The sequence below is a fragment of the Myodes glareolus genome, chromosome X (assembly GCF_982192425.1).
Source record: "Myodes glareolus chromosome X, mMyoGla1.1, whole genome shotgun sequence".
NCBI classification, from domain to species: Eukaryota; Metazoa; Chordata; class Mammalia; order Rodentia; family Cricetidae; genus Myodes; species Myodes glareolus.
The window spans coordinates 123297056-123309744 of NC_142053.1; the positions used below are offsets into that span (position 1 = coordinate 123297056).

General features: G+C 40.7%; 1 pseudogene; it reads left to right on the forward strand.

Annotated features, from left to right (window-relative positions):
- Positions 1-3915: 3915 nt before the first annotated feature.
- LOC125407712 (ubiquitin-conjugating enzyme E2 L3 pseudogene) lies at positions 3916-4377 on the forward strand (annotated as a pseudogene).
- Positions 4378-12689: the final 8312 nt, after the last annotated feature.

Consider the following 12689-nt stretch of genomic DNA (forward strand, 5'->3'; position numbering starts at 1 on the left):
GCCTATGTGTGCTGGGCCCACGGCTAATGATTGTTTTGGCGGGGGCAGAGTAAATGCAGGGTCAGGCAGTCTTCCCAGGCGCAAGTGATGCCCTTGCTTCTGGACAGGTGAGGAGTGTAGGTGTAGCACAGCCTGGCTAAGCTTTTTAAGTTTTGGTTTCTTCAGACAGGAAATTGATTGATTCTCTCTTCCTGTCGTGTGTGTGTGTGTGTGTGTGTGTGTGTGTGTGTGTGTGTGTGTGTGTAGGTATGATGTGGGAGTCCCCTCTGTGTGCTGTGATTACCATTAATGAATAAAGAAACTGCCTTGGCCTGTTGATAGGGCAGAACTTAGGAAGGAGGGGGAAAGTTAGGCTGTATGCTGGGAGGAAGAAGGGCAGAGTCAGAGAGTGACACCATGAAGCCACCACCACTGAAAACAGATGTACTGAAACTTTGCTGGTAGGCCACGACCTCGTGGTGATGCACAGATTAATAGAAATGGGTAAAATTGAGGTGTAAGAGTTAGCCAATAAAAAGTTAGAGCTAATGGGCCAAGCAGTGATTTAAATAATATGATTTCTGTGTGATTATTTTGATTCTGGGCGATTGGGATGAACAAGCAGCCTCCTCCTACATAGGTATTATGGGGCAGTGCTGCTACTGAGACTCAAACTCAGGACCCATACATACTAGACAAACATTATCACTAGGATCACTTCTCCAGCCCACTATTTGAATTCTGAGTAGTAAAGTCTAAAGAAAAATAACTCATCTGAGTGAAATAAGTTTTCCCTGAGTTCATTCTCTAGCATTACCTAAAGACTCTGATTTAATTAATGAATTTGATATAAATGGATTTTTCTGTCTCGTTTTAGTGAAATTTGTATTTCCATTTCTTGTAGTTTTCTGCAGCGCTGGGATCAAATCCGAAGTCATATGCATGCTAATCAAGTGCTTTAACACAGATATTTTCCCAAGTGCTATTGTTTTTACTACCTATTATTATATGCTCCTTTTCTTAAGCTGTAAAAAGATTTTTGAGTATGTACCTCATAATGTGATTAGATAAAATAGCCTCAAATTCCCCCTGCAATTATTTTCCTTTCATAGTATGACTTTAGGTCTTCTTCTTTTTATTTATTTTGATTTGATTTAAAATTTTGTGGATATGGGTATTTTGTACCATGTGCACATGGGCATGACTGGTGCCCAAGAAGGCCAAGAGATGGCAGTAGACACCCTCCAATTTGGCATTTCAGACAGTTGTGCGCCACCATGTGGCTGCTGAGGATAGAAACCACATCCTCTGGAAGAGCAGTTTGTGTTCTTAACCACGGAGTCTCTCCCTTTATAATTTTTTTTCTTTTTTCTTTTCTTTTTTTTTTTTTTTTTTAAAAAAAAAGCGATTTATTTATTTTTCTCTCATGGTGCTGGTCCAAAGACTGGTAAGGGCTTTCTTCTTGGCAGGATCCTGACATGGCACAGGGAGTCACTTCGTGAGAGACAAAAAAGTGTGTGTGTGTGTGTGTGTGTGTGTGTGTGTGTGTGTGTGTGTGTGTCTGGTTTCATTCCTTCTTATAAAGCCACCAGTGTTCGATCATGGGAACTCTACCCCTTGGCCTCATATAACCCTAGTTACCTTCTAGGGGCCCCACTTATGAATACCATGGCAGGAAAAAATTTCTACCTTCTTAGTACTTTATGATGGGGATTATATTTCAACATGAGTTTCCAGGTAGGAGTTTTGGAGGAGACAACTGTGTTTGAGCCGAAGCAGCAAGTAACATGGGAATACTTACCCTGAGCCTTAACACCACTGCATTCAATTCGTGTCCTTGGTGAACTCTCCCGTATTGACGTGGAGAATCTTTGCACTTGACAAATACATTAAAATATTGCCTAGAACTGCAGAAATAAAAGTCAACCCACACAGTGATGACCTAGCAAAGCACACTGCCGTCCCCCACCCCTCAGGACAACCACTTGGGTGAGAACACTGGTAATGAACTCGAATTCAGGGCTTTTCTTTGTTGTCATTTTCTCTTTCCATGGCTGCCATTGCTATGATGATGACTGACTTACAGGTGTGTGTGAAAAACCTTTATAATTTTTTATTCTTTAATTGTTTTTAATCATTCTAACCGCAGAGTTCTGTAGTTATCATGGATAATGTCTTATGTAGCATGCAGATTTTTTCTAATAAGTTCCATGAATAACCAGTTTCATAATTTATTTTGAAGTATCTGTTTCCTCTAGGCACAGGTTCTCAGTCATTTAAGATGTTAAGTATGGTATGTAATCAGTTAGGATTTAGTGTAAAGTCATTTTCTAACGGGAGCATTAAGTTCTAGCCTTTAAGACTTCCGTTTAGTGTTCCATTAAAGTCGCCAGGATGAGCTAAAGGGGGCAAAAAATCTGAGGGTAAAGAAGCCTACTCACAACAGGTTCTGTGTCTATCCATGCTTTTTATTCTCCTCTCTTCAATCCATCATTTCTCATTGATCCTTGTTCTACATTGTTCCACCTGTTACAAATGTTTCCAGTCATATATATCCTTAAAACCAACAATTTCCCAGCCCTAACATGTTCCAGTGCCAGAATTCTTTTGCCCCATAGAAAATCAGATAAAAGTTTTTACAGAGAGAGAGAGAGAGAGAGAGAGAGAGAGAGAGAGAGAGAGAGAGAGAGAGAGATCATCTGTGGGAGTAACTAGTACACATCCAGTGAACTCTGTAATGGAGAAAGTTAGTTAAGAAAGGAATTAAACCATCAGAGGGTTCTAGAGGGGAATGTTAGTGAGCTATGCTACATTTTTAGGTGGTTAGTAAGAGCTAAAAGGTTTATTTTCCGTAAAATTATGAACAGTGCATGGATTGTTTAAATGAGCACGCCACTTTTCTCCCAGCAAGCACAGAGGCTGCGAGGTAACCAAGCAACCTGGGGGATGCTGATAGCTCTTGATCAGATAGCATATACACCAGATGCTGCAGTTTCTACAGGCCTAGGTCTGGAGATAAACTTACTGCTTTAAGTGAAGGAGAGACCCAGACCTCTAAATTATCGGTTCTGGGCTACGCTGTTACCAGCTGTTCTGATCGTGGGTGTTGTGGGTATTTCTCTGGGTTGCAGTTAATTATCCCTTCTGCTGTCCTTGAGTGTCCGGAACTAAAATCATCAGTAAGCCGAGGTGAAAGTGAGTGTAAGGAGTTAGGAATCTTTTAAGTGGGGTAAAACCAGAACACCAATTTGGGCAGGTTCCATGTCCTTGGAGATCTGTGTACGTCTTAAGTGAAATTCTCTATTGCCTGACCAAATGCCTGCTGATAAAGATAATTGCAGGAAGGCAGATCTCTGTACCTACCTAGGAGAAAGGAACAAAGGCCTGACCAGTAAGATACTTTTCACTAAACAGTTCTGAACTGCAGGATTTAATCCCCAAATATGTAACAGAAAGTTAACTACAGCGAAAAGTCTATAGCAAAGGACAGCTACTTTATTTACAAAGCAATAACACCAAAAAGCCTTGCCTTTTGTTTAGCCTTTATCAGATCCCTTGGTTCTGATAAGTCACTTGTGAAGGGTTGGCTGAGCAATTAGGTTTGCAGCAACTTTCTCTTTAGCTGTGGGGCTTGAGATGATACTCCAGGCTTCACATTCTGAGCAAGAGCTCTCCTACTAGCCTCATAGCCATTTCTGATTCTGTTTGATTTTAGACTTGAATTAAGCATCATTTTACTAACAGCTGAATTAAAGATCAGACAAAAATTAATGCCCAGGTAACAGTGTATGACATATCTAAAATTTAGGAGTTTTACAAGGAATGAAAAATGTTTCAAAGTTTTTTCATAGGCTGAGGGGAGAGTCTGGACAAGATCCTGGTTTAATATCCAGCAATTTTTCTCCATGTAAGAAGTTTTAGATCAGATTTAAGATAGCGGCCAGCAGGAGGCTGGTGAAGGAGCTTAAAGAGATCTGCAAATGTGGAATGAAAAAGTTATGTAACATCCAGGTTGATAAAGCTAATTTATTGACTTGGCAAGGGCTTATTGTTCCTGACAACCCTCCATATGCCAATGGGGCCTTCAGAATTGAAATCAACTTTTCAGCCAAGTATCCATTCAAGCCACCCAAGATCACTTTTAAAACAAAGATCTACCACCCTAACATTGATGAGAAGGAGCAGATCTGTCTGCTGGTAATTAGTGCTGAAAACCGGAACCCAGCCACCAAAACTGACCAAGTAATCCAGTCCCTCATAGCACTGGTGAACAACCCCCAGGCTGAGCACTCATTCCGAGCTGACCTAGCTGAAGAATACTCTAAGGACCGTAAACAATTCTGTAAGAATGCTGAAGAGTTTACAAAGAAATAGGGGGGAAAACGACCTGTGGACTAAAATCTGCCATGAGTTTGAGCAGAGACCCTGAGCAGAGCATTCAGATACCCCGCAAAGCAGGACTCTGGAAAATTGACACGTGCCACCACCTGGCGTCCGCTTGTGGCAGTTACTAACTTTCTACACTTTTCTTAATCAAAAGTAGTTTAGGTAACCTGTAAAGAAAGATTAAAAAATTCAGATGTTCTAGTTCTGCTTTCTTTGTTTTAAAAATCACTGCTCTAGTCTACTTCGAAAGAATGCCATTTCTTTTCCTGCCCAGACTCAAAGTTGCAGTTATCCCAGAAGGTTTTTAAAAAAAAAGTTGTGATTCCCTCTCCCCATTGCCTTCTTCTTTTTCAATCTGACTTCCACAGACTAAGACCCCAGCTCCCCACAGAAGCAGCAGCCCTTCTCCTGTGTCACACCACCTGTGGGTGATAGCTCAAGTCCCGTAATGCCATCTTAGTAATGTACTTACAGAAGATTATAAAACAATATCAACACCCCAAAAAGAATGTCTGTGCAAAGGGTAGCTGCTTTTACATAAAATCTTAGCAAAGTGTTTCAACAATAACAGACTCAACGGGCAGACTCCATGCTCTGAACCCGTGGTCAGGCTGTCTTTGGAGAGAATCCTGCAGTATGAGGTTTGTGGTGACCTTGGAGGGAGGGTCTGCTAGCAGAGAATGCCGTGTACTTGTATGATGAATTTCTCTCCAGTCAGCAGCCCTCCCTGCAGCTGTGGTAGATGACCTGCTGGCTATCCCAGGCCAAAGCAAAAGCCAGAATATTCTTTTGAAATCTCAAGCTTCTCCACCACCAAGCTCTGCTGAGATGTGCCAAGGAGCCCCCACTCTGCAGCACAGTAGGCCACCACTGTCGTTCTCCGCATGGTTTGCATCTTGTGGGATCAGCATTGGTGGCTTCTGCTTTGTAACCAGCTGCCCCTTCCTCAGAGCAGCTGCCGGTGCAGCCCAGGAACAGGACGGCCTTTCCCTCCCTCTGGATTCAGCCTTTCCAGGGACAAGCTCCTCTTGAAGGTCACTCAGTAATATTCTTTTAATGTGTTTTATATTGTTTCCATTGCCTTTCTGTGTGGAAATAAAATTTGACCTTAGAATTTATCAACAAATGAACTTTGCCAATATTTGAATGTTAATGTCTTTTCAAGGCAAGTGGGACTGTCCTTGAAGCAGTAGTGACTGAGGAAGCTGTTGGCCTGACTGCCTATGCTCACTAATTCTCTTCTATTTTGGGTCTAGAGCCTGTGGAGAAGATTGCCTCAAGAAGTCTTGCTTTCTGCTTTAAACTAAGTTCTTTAACTTCAGGGCTACCTAGGGCTCACAGGCTTGGAAGACAGCTCTGGGTTTTGCCTATAAACAAGTGAAACAGGTCCTCTCAGGCAGTGTAACACTATTTAGTTTTCCAAGTGTTTGGTTCCTGTGGTGCATAAATGAACTATGCTTTTAGTTCTAGGTGTGCATGGGGCAGGTTTCTGGAGACGTCCATGTGCCCAGCATGGTCAAGCACTGGGCCTGCATTTCTATGTCTGTCTCTTCATTGGCAGAAAAGTGACAATGGATTTTATTTCATTCACATTCAAATTTGTAATAAAATGCCAAATTCTGTCAGTTGTCCAAACAAGCCACCATTTGTTCTTGTTGCTTTTCTGAATCTAGAGATAGTCCAACTGTCTCATTGCTTAGCTCTACCTGCCTGTTGCCCCTTACTGCTCTCTGCTCATTATGGGAGGGTGGGTACTCTTATGCCAGCAGCCCCTCTCAGGGACTCTCAGCCCCAGGATTGACAACCATGGCCTACCCTGGAAGTAGAGGCCTGACTTGGAGTCAGTGGTGTCCCTCTGGGCTTGCATGCCTTGCTCTTTTCAGCCTTGCTCTTTCCAGCCCTGCTCTGGAGCAAGCTGGCAGGCAGCTCTGGCTGCTCGAAACTCAAGAGCTGGATCCTCTAGAGAAGGGGAGATCTGTGGAGCAGCCAGTTACCCACCCATCCCTGACACAAGTTGGCTCAGGAATTCACATCCCCCTGGTTCCTTGAAGTGCCCTGGGTCTTGTCCTGCTCTTTCCATGATGGCAGAGAATATTCTTTCTAAGATGCTGTGACCCCATTCTGTTCTTAATAAAAATGTTCTCTCTCTCACACACACACACACACACACACACACACACACACACACACACACAAGTTTTAATCAGATTTATATATATGTCTTCCACAAATAGTTTGCATTTCCCCATTCGATACCTGCTGTAGCCAAAGACACAAGCAAACAATAAACATAGTTCTAAATATATAATGATGTTATTCTATAAAATGTCTTAATTTTAATGAAAGAAACATTTTAAGCAATAAAAACCTTTAGAAGAGCTCACTTGGTAAAGTACTTGCAACCTCAGTTTGATTCCAAGACACCCCTCCCCCTATTTTTTTTTATTTTGTTTTTCTGGGACAGGGTTTCTTTGTGTAGTTCTGACTGTCTTGGAATGTGCTCCTAAACCAGGCTGGCCTCAAACTCAAAGATTCACCTGCCCTTGTCTCCTGCATGCTGGGATTAAAGACTTGTGCCACCACCACCCAGCTTCCAGACCCCCCCCCCAAAAAAAAAACTCCAAACAAAGTCAGGCATGGTGGTGCACACCTTTAATCTCAGCACTCTGGGCAGAGACAGGTGGTTCTTTGTACATTCAAGGCCAACCTGGTTTACTTAGTGAGTTCCCGGCCATAAAAGTGTGCAAGCACGCACGTGTGTGCGCGCGCGCACGCACACACACACACACACACACCAAAAAAAAGAAAAATCTAGGCTTAGAGTACATTCTTGTAAGCCCAGATCTTGATAGGAGAAATAAGTGGTTCCCTGGGATTCACTAGCCAGCAAGCTAACCTCATCTGCTTGTTAAGTTCCAGACCAGTAAGAGACCAAAGCAGTAGGATGCAGATTGTAAATGATTACTCAAAATCTGTACATAAGAGTTTCCTAGCTTATGTGGTACAGGCAATCAAAGGCTAAGAAAGCATCAGTAGTATAAAAGATCTGAATGTGGCATATACCTTGTGTATCACAACACTGAGTTATAGATGGGTTAAGAATGGTAATGGACTTATTGGTTATAGGTCCAGTACCACCAGTTCACGGGAGGTCAATGATATCCTCTGTGGCTGCCATTAACAAGTGATCAAAGTGTTGTTCAAGCCACACAGCACTCTGATTTGTCTATTCTCTGAAAGAAGTCAATCTAATCGTTCATTTTGCATAGCATCCAAGTGTATAGTTAAAGTGGATTAAACATTCTTAGAAAGTAAAAACTGAGTATTTAGTTGTACTGAAACTGCTGTACCTTAAGAAGATGTCTTTCATGCTCTGCTAATGTGTCTGCTTCCTGTGCTTGGGGGATAGTTAAAGCTGTAATTGTCAGGGAAGCAACAATATCAAACTGAAGGAACCTTCATTTCCATTTTTGTTGAATAGGGAAATTAGGAATTTGGTAAGACTGAGAAAATTTAGCACATTTAGGAAAATTATTCTGTACATCAAAATCTATTTCAGAGAACTGAAAGTTATATTTATACACATTGGGTCTTTACACCAATATGTGTACATTTTAAGGACAATATTATAGAGTTTCTGTGTTCTAAGATTTCAGAGGTATGTTTTCTTTGGGCATATCCTGGTCTCTGGTGTTTAGTGTATAATTTATGTTTCTGATTATTTCCTCCACACATCATCCAACAGGGTCCAGGGAGATTCCCCATATATGACAATCCACGAAGAATATATGTTTAAAAGAAATAGGTGTCTCAAAGTTGCGAGTTGAGTTAAAACTGGTTATTGATACATGTGTTATTTGATACTTTAACCCAATTAGCATTAAAAGGTTGAATAGTATTAAATTTATGACAAGATGCAGTTATTATTTTAGTAATTAAATTATCACAGTTAAATTCCTGTCCAAAGGATTTCCCCCAGGACATGTCTCTTCTTGTTAAGTACATTAGGTCCTTTCTCCTAAATTATTATAGGGTCCTCTGTATAATGGTAGTAAGACAAATCTAGTCCTGTGGAGGTGATTTGGGGTAGTTCCTGGCAGGTTTCTCTATGACAATTAGTGAAGTCAAAGATGTTTGATGTTAACTTGTTCAGTTTCACCATGTCTTTGATTCTTAAATGTACAGAATCTAAGAATTCCAGGTTTGTATTGTGAACTCCACAGAGCTACATGCCTGGTATGTAAACCATTGGTCAAGGCTCGCTACCCCTATCAGTATGTATGTAATCTTTATTTTCCATGATGAGAGAGACATCACAAGCCTATTTCATATGGAGTCTTACAAGGAAGTCCTTTGGTGTTGTTATAATAGGTATGTAAACCATTCTGATTGGTATGTTCTTGGGATTATAATTATGTGTGGTTCAAAAAATTTATGTGCCCATTCTGTATCATCCCAATAGATGGCTATTGCACTTGTAATATTAAGTATGATGGTTGCACTAAGTCCATTCCATCCTACTGCAATATTGGGGATTTCTGTGGAAAAGGATATAATGGGCTAGATCCAGGTGACTGCAGTGAGAACAGTGGGAAAAGCTTCAGAGAGAGCCCTGTACCTGTTATCAGCATAAAGAGACTGTGTGATTGGTCATCAAAAGAACAAATAATCCAATAAAAAAAGGAGTACAGACCTGAACAGAGAACTCTCAACAGAAGAATCTAAAATGGCTGAAAGACACTTAAAGAAATGTTCAACGTTCTTAATCATCAGAGAAATGCAAATCAAGACAACTCTGAGATTCCATCGTACATCTGTAAGAATGGCCGAGATAAAAAACACTGATGACAACCTATGCTGGAGAGGTTGTGGGGAAAAGGGAACACTTCTGCATTGCTGGTGAGAGTGCAAGCTGCTACAGCCCTTTTGGATGTCAGTGTGATTATTTCTCAGAAAATTAGGAAACAACCTTCCTCAAGACCCAGTAATACCACTTTTGGGTATATATCCTAAGGATGCTCAATCGTGCACAAGGACATGTGCTCAACTATGTTCATAGCAGCTTTGTTTATCATAGCCAGAACCCGGAAACAACCTAAATGCCCCTCGACCAAAGAATGGATAAGGAAAATATGGTACATTTACACAATGGAGTACTACACAGCAGAAAACAATAATGGTATCTTGAATTTCCAGGAAAACGAATGGAGCTAGAAAACATCATTTTGGGCGTGGTAACCCAGACACAGAAAGGCAAGTATCACATGTACTCACTCATAAGCAGTTTTTAAACATAAAGCAAAGAAAATCAGCCCACAAATCACAATCCCAGAGAACTTAGACAACAATGATCTAATCTACACGGGAAGTAGAAAAAGACAAGATCTCCTGAGTAAATTGGGAGCATAGGGACCTTGGGGGAGGGTTAAAGGGGAGGGGAGAGGTAGGGAGGGAGGCTGAGAAAAATGTAGAGCTCAATAAAAATAAAAAGAGAGAGAGAGACTGTTGATCCACTTCGTTCTCAGTATTAGTGATCCAGGTGTGATCTCAGTAGATGCATGGTGCTTGGATAGAGGATATATATGTAATATAGAGCCAATTCAAAACTGAGGCCAGTAGGACTACAATTAAGATGATATAAAGTGTGAGGAGAGTGCTGGGCTGTGGATCTACCATTAGATTTTAGGATGTAGCTTCAGTTTTGGCTTCCAGGGCCAAAGTCAAATCTACTAGTAATATGAGCTTGTGTGCTACAAATTTGTAAGTTTTAGAAAGGTTATTATGTCTTCTAATGATGGTATATCTGGTAACTTCTTCTAACTGAAAATATGTCTGGAACAAGGTAAGTTGTATCTGGGAGGCCAAATCTCAAATTAAAACCACTTTTCATATAAAGTGAGGGGAACTAGTAAAACTTAATGATAGCAGATAGTGACGAGCTGCTATAGACCATCTAGAGTCTGAACAATACTTTGTTCTGATAAGAGTTGTGAGGCAGGAATGCAAGCATTCCCATTGAGGCAGATAGTTGAGTTAGTCAATACCTAGTGTCTCCAGGTAAGATTAAAGGTATTGTTGACATTTCAGATGTTGGAAAGGAGTAAGTTATCATAGACAGGCTGAGTCCCAATACGGTCTGGGTCTTGACTTCAGGGTGTAAACTGCTTTGCTAATAAAAGCCAATTGTAGGTTGAGTAAATCAGATATTAATTGTTCTTTGACTATGGCATTACCACTCTCAATGTTTCCTGATTCTCTAGGACAGTGGTTCTCAACCTGCCGGTCACAACCCCTTTGAGGGTTGAACAAGCCTTTCACAGGAGTTGTCTAAGACCACTGAAAACACATATATTTACATTATGACTCATAGCAGTAGCAAAACTACAGCTATGAAGTAGCAACAAAAATAATTTTATGATTGGGGGTCACCACAACATGAGAACATACTAAAGGGTCACAGCATTACGAAGGTCAAGAATCACTGCTCTAGGGTTATATGGTGCATAGAAATTCTGTTAGATATCTACTTCTTTAGCCAGTCCTTTGCCAGGCTATTTTCATAGATTTAAGATCTGCCCCAGAACCAAAGATTGTTCATGGAGGCTTGTCGTGTAGGATACGTGCTTCTGCTGTGCCTAACCCTATAAGGGTGTCTGCCACTATGTGTGCATATTTGTTCCTATATTTCATCAATGGTCCTATGAAATATATTTGTATTATATAGTTAAATCAATCTTACAACATGTAGCCTTGCCAATGGAGTTGCAATCTAGTCGGCTTCTGTGAGCACTTTTCACAACCTTTAATAGTATTCTTAATAACATGCCAAGGTGTCTTATTAGTACATTAATCTAACCAGTGTTTTAGTTCTTGTGTTCCTAGATGTCTTAGTTTCTGATGTAGTGGCAATAGCCACTCGTAAGTGACCTTTACTAGATTAACGGTAGATAGTATTTGTTCCTATGTGTCATTTTCCCATTTGATTCTACTCTACGTATTTGCTCCTAGTTAATCTCATATCTGGTTGCATAGGTCTTAGATGGTTGATCATAATGCTATTATTATATCTGACTTCTTCTGAGCTCGAGGCCAGCCTGGTCTACAGAGCAAGTTCCAGGACAGCCAGGTGTGTACAGAGAAACCCTGTCTTGAAAAAACAAAACAAAAACAATCAAAAAACAGAAAAAAACAATCAAAAAACAGGAAAAAAATCTAAGCCTCTTTAGAGCAAAGATCTTTTCTACTTGTAAAATTTGTCTTTTTCCATTTTTTTAGATCAGATTGCATAATCTGATGGCCTTCCTTTAGGGACTGTTGGCTAGCCAACCTTGATCCTTGGATTCTGCATGCTGTGCAGATCTGGATGTTCCATCTTCTATGATGGTTTTATCACTGTAGGGTCTGAAAGCGGCTGACTTCCAGGCAAACACATTGTCACCGAGGCAGGGGTATTTTGTAGAAACAAAGTATCATACTTAGGGGGTCTAAGTGCTGCTCCTTAGCCTTTGCCTCTGGAGGAGAGATCTCTATGGCTGTAAGTTCCTCAGTCACCACCTGCCTGGAGTCCCTTGCCTGGGTGTGACACTTCTAAGTTAACAGCGTTGGTTCCGTCTGGACTCTGCAGAGCATTTCGCCAGTCATTCTGATTCAAGATAACAGTGGTATAGAGCATCACAGAGTTTTCAACTGGTTCAGCGACAGCAGGTTTAAATTTTTTAATGTCTCAAAAAAGGTCCAAATATGTTTCTAAAAAACTGAGTATCTAACCTCAAAGATTGGAAAATTTTTACAGCAGAATTTGATAGGTTTCGTATTTTGTCCCGTTTTTTGACATACCTCCAATTATATTATGCCTATAATACAAGGTAAGGTTAGACCTGGGTATATGAGTGTTTTATTGTCTGTTAGGTTAGGTTAAGTTTAGAATTAAGGTTAAAGGATTATAGTCAGGGTCTTAGGGTTAGTATTAGCATTAGAAACTTCTTTTGGACCAAAATCTGATAGGTTTCAAATTTCATACATGTTTTTTTTCTGTATAATCCAATTACCATATCCCTTAATATAAATTAGCTCTATGATGCAAGATAGGGTTGGGTCTAGGTGTATGCATGCTTTATAATCTTTTATGTTTGGTTAAGGTTAGAGTTAGGGGATTGTGCTCAGCGTTTTAGGCCTAATGTTAATGTTAGCATTAGAGAGCTGGCTCTACAGTCCCCTAACTAATTTAGCTTATTTGTTTTGGTTTTCTGAGACAGAATTTCTCTGTGTAACAGCCCTGGCCATCCTGGAACTCATGCTGTAGACCAGACTGGCCTCAAACTCAC